Genomic DNA, 5174 nt, shown 5'->3' on the forward strand with positions numbered 1-5174 from the left:
GTTTGCCCCCAACTTCCCTCCTCTGCCGGCCTGGTCACCCCTAACTGCCCTCTCCTGCAGGGTTGATCACCTCCAACTGCCCTCCCTTGCAGGCCTAGTCCTTCTCAACTGCCCTCCCTTGCAGGCTGGGTGCCTCCCAACTGCCCTCTCCTGCTGGCCATCTTGTGGTGGCCATCTTGTGTCCACATGGGGGCAGGATCTTTGACCACATGGGGGCAGCTATATTGTGTGTTGCAGTGATGATCAATCTGTATATTACTCTTTCATTAGATAGGATACCTCCAAAGCACAATGAGTAAGAATCTGAAGGTTTATGTGGCTTCTATTTGGTTTCTAGGACAAAGTTCTTTCCTTTACCCACCACTCACTTCTCTCCTTTTACTCTTGAATGTTAATTTCAACATAATTTTTGTAACACCTCTTGAAAAGGATCCCACCAAGTTTTTGATAGTCCACATGATAAAACTTACAGAATAATACAGCATGAGACTTTCATTCTCTCACTAACTTCTTCATATAACTGTAATTCCTCAGCCTCTAAAGAATGAAAAAGGAAAATAAAAGTGCCTTCTCTCATTCCAAGGCCTTTCTCAGTCAGGCAACCACAAAAAGAAAGAATGAGCCTACAATTCATGTCATGAAATCTCTATCAGGCATAATTCAAATCAAATCCCATCATGCAAAGTCTGGGATACTTAAAATGTATAAGAGAACAGTGGTGACCTGGGGGAGAACTTATGAAACCTTGTCTCCTGCTTTTGCTGACTATTCTTTTCCTTATGCTAGACTCCAAGTCCCTATCAGGGACTTGGTCAGGCGGCTGTGGGTGCTAACCCACGCCACCTGGATCCGTGATCCGGTACCTGGGCAGGCCTCTGCGGGTGCTAACCCATGACGCCTGCCATGGTCTGTGATCCATGATCGTGGACCTGGGCAGCCTGCTGCAGGCTTTAACCCACGCTGCCTGCCCTGCTCTGAGATCGGTGATCACGGACCTGGGCAGCCGGCTGTGGGCTTTAACCCACGCTGCCTGACCTGGTCCATGATCCCTGATAGGGGCTTTAAGTCAGCTGCCACTGGCAATGGCTGACTCGAAGCCCTTATCCAGGACCTGGTCAGGCGGCTGTGGGCGCTAACCCAAGCTGCCTGCCCTCGTCCGAGATCGGTGATGGCGGACCTGGGCAGGCAGCTACGGGCGCTAACCCTCGCCGCCTTCCCTGGTCCGTGATCCCTCATCATGGACCTGGGCAGGCGGCTGCAGGCCTTAACCCACGCTGCCTGCCCAGCTCTGAGATCAGTGATGGACCTGGGCAGGCAGCTGTCCTGGTCCGTGATCTGTGATCGTGGACCTGGGCAGCCGCCTGCCGGCCTTAACCCACGCCGCCTGCCCAGGTCCGCGATCGGGGATGGCGGACCTGGGCAGGCGGCTGCCGGCCTTAACCCACGCCGCCTGCCCAGGTCCGCGATCGGGGATGGCGGACCTGGGCAGGCGGCAGCGGGCGTGAACCCACGCCGCCTGCCCTGGTCCACCATCATGGCTTGGATCTCACTGACATGGGTGCTGCCCTTTCCCCCCGCCATCTTTGCTGGTTTAACGTGTATATTTGCTCCTGGTTGGCCGGTGGGCGTGGCCGGTGGGCGTGGCCGGTGGGCATGGCTTATGGGTGTAGCGAAGGTGCGGTCAATTTGCATATTACTGTTTTATTAGATAGGATATGCCCCTGGCAACAGAGTATAATAAATCATGAAGTAAAAAATAGAATTGAATTCAGATTCTCTAATAATAACTGGAGACTTCAGTATTCCACTTTCGATAATAGATAGTACAACTAGGCAGAAAATTAATAGGGAAATGGAAGACTTGAACAACACAAGAAACCAATTAGGCCTAACACACATCTGTAGGACACTCCACCCAATAACAGCAGAATACACATTCTTCTCAAGTGCACATGGAACATTCTCCAGGATAGACCATAGGCTAGATCATAAAGCAAGCATTTAACACTTAAAAGGATTGACTAAAACAAAATATGAAAGTATATTCACCAACTACAGAGGAATGGAATTAGAAATCAAAAAGAAAATAAAAATTTGGAGAATTCATAAATATGTGAAAACTAAGCAACTCAGTCCTAAATAAGCAAAGAAGAAGTCACAAGAGAAATTTAAAAAACACTTTGAGGTGAATGAAAATGAAAACACAGTATACCAAAACTTATGGGATATCGTGTGCTTAAAGGGAAACTTATAGCTATAAATGACTACATTATAAAAAAAAATAAGTCAATAATCTAATGTTACACTTTAAAAAACTAGAAAAAGGACAGGCCAAACCAAACACATGGAAGGAAATAGTTAAGATTAAAGTGAAAATAAATCCTATGAACACTAAAAAGGAATAGAGAAAAGTCAGTAAAAACAGAAGTTCATTCTTTAAAATGATCACATTTGACTAACTTTAGCTAGACTGACCAAGGAAAAAAAGAAGACTTACTAAAATCAGGAATGCAAGAGCAGACATCACTGCCAACCTTACAAAAATAAAAAGGATTGTAATGGAATAATACACATTTTAAAGATTTTTATTGATTTTAGCGACAGAGGAAGGGAGAGGGAAAGAGAGAGAGAAACATTGATTCGAGAGTGAAATATGGATCAGTTGCCTCCTGCACGCCCTCACCAGGGATCGAGCCCTGTACCCTGACTGGGATTAAACTGGCAACCCTTCAATGCATGGGCGACGCCCAACCAACTGAGCCACACTAGCCATGGCTCTAATGAAATAAAATATTTTTTAAAATGTATGCCAACAAATTAGACAACTTAAATGAAGCAGACAGATTCCTAGAAAGACATAAATTACCAAAACCAACTCAAGAATAGAAAAATCTAAATAAATCTTTAACAAGAGACTGAATAATTTCAACATGCCCAAAAATGTTTCACTGAAGAATTCTACCAATCATTTAAGAAGAACTAATAGCAGACAGTTTCACTGGTGAATTCTACCAAGAATTAGAAGAGTGAATATCAACTGTTCACAACACCCTCCAAAAAACAGAAGAGGAGGCAACAGCTCCCAACTCCTGTGCAGCCAGGGTTCCTCTGATAACAAAGCAAAGACATTGCAAGAAGCATCCCTATGAACACACAAATATCCTCAACAAAACACTGGCAAATGCAATCCACGCCTCGTCAACTGATGAATGGACAGAAGGCCGTGTGCTCATGCTGACTATATTCAGCCATAAAAGGGAATGAAGCAGCAATACATGCTACGACATGGATGAACCTTGGAAACAGCTAGGAAGGGGCAGAGCCAGGACCATGGCTGGGCCTTCGGACAGCTCCTGAGGTCGGCATGCCTGTCTGGGTTACACGTGGGGACACAGGCTCGCAGAGGTAACGGGGGTGCCTCTGGGCCTGGGACCAAATCCTCTGCCTGAGGCTGGTTCCTTTGTTGAAACACCCACAGGGCTGCTGGCTGCTCGGGACACTTGCAAACCCTGAGCTACGAAGGGGAGGCCTTAGCACTCAGCCCACGGGGACAGTCCCTGCAGCCCGAGGCGGAGCCCGCTGTGAATGCGGCCCAGTCTGAGCACTTGTGCGCAAGAAGCAACGAGATCCTGTAGGCAACCCGAACGGTCACTGGCTGCTGCTGGAGAATGGGCTGGAGCAGGGTCCAAGTTGAAGACCCACCAGGAGGCCATTGGCACTGTGGGGCAGCATGCTGATGGCTGGGCAAAGCTGCTTGGCATGGGAGACAGACAAGCAGTGGGATTCAGATGCATTCTGGAATTAGAAATGGCAGGACTTGTGATGGCAAATTGGAGCAAAAGGACAAAACCAAGCGTTCAGAGTTAGTCTGATTAGCTTGGCCATCGCTAGCCCAGGAGACACCGAACGGAGGAGCCGAGTGGGCCCGGTGCCCCTGCGGCTCAGTGTCTCTGCTGGCCTGGCTGTTCCTCCCTGAAGACCTGGCTGCGCTGTGCGCGGAGCACCCAGGCTTGCTGTCTCATGCCTTTCTCTTGGCCTGCAGTGTCACTGACCGTTTTCTGGGTCTCCTCTTGGCCAGGCTATGAGCCTGGTGGGGCAGAGGCCACACCTCCACAACTGTTGTTTTTTAAAAATACATATATATTTTAATTGATTTCAGAGAGGAAGAAAGAGGGAGAGAGAGATAGAAACATCAATGATGTGAGAGAATCATTGATCAGCTGCCTCCTGCACGCCCCCTACTGGGGATTGAGCCCACAACCCAGGCATGTGCCCTTGACCGGAATCGAACCGGGACCCTTCAGTCTGCAGGCCGACGCTCTATCCACTGAGCCAAACTGGCTAGGGCCCTCCCCAACTCTTTATCCTCATACCAGAAGTGAGGCCTGCCTGGGAGCAGGTGCCCAAGGAATGATTGTTAAATGCACGACAGAAGCCGGGATGGCAGCTTCCCACTAGTAATCCTGGAGGACTCCATGGAAATGGAACTTTCGCAAGCAGGTGGGCCCAGAGGCTGTCCAGGGGTTTACGAGGAGAGCCCTTTCTATCATCCCTCCTCAGGGACGGCCACCCCCTCTCCACCGCTCTGGGCAGCAAGCGGCACAGCAGCAGCAGCAGCAGCAGCAGTGTTCCTGCCCGGCCACGGGCCCTGCAACTGGCTGCCAGGTGCCCGACAAGCCTGTGTCCATCAGAAAGTGGCATGGAGTCCTTGCCCAGCACCTTATGGAATCACAGCAGAGAGCTACACCAAGTGGGGCCACTCTCCCAGCTGGGCTCCCTATGGGATGCGTTGGGTGCCAGGTGACATGGACAGATGGATGTGAGCAGGATTGTCTCCCATCTCCGCTCTGTTGCCAATGTTCACTGAGCGGATTCTCTGCGGAGCATGGTGCCTGATCAGAAGGGTGACAGGATGACTGTCAGCTAGGATGACAGTCCCAGACCAACCAGGTACTGGAGAGTGAAATGAACTGGGCCAGGGTATCAGAAGGTTCCAGGTGCGGGCCACCTTTCCCGGGACTTGACCTCCTCAGGTCAAATTGAAGGTGCCCTGAGAGGGTCTGGTGTGTACAGGGACCAGAGAGGTCCAGTCTGTGGTGGGAGATGTGGAGAGGGGAATGGGAGGCCGACACCCACCACCAGGAGGGCTAGAGGCTGGGCTTTTTCCTAGAGGC

The sequence above is a fragment of the Cnephaeus nilssonii genome (assembly GCF_951640355.1).
Source record: "Cnephaeus nilssonii genome assembly, chromosome: 16".
NCBI lineage: Eukaryota > Metazoa > Chordata > Mammalia > Chiroptera > Vespertilionidae > Cnephaeus > Cnephaeus nilssonii.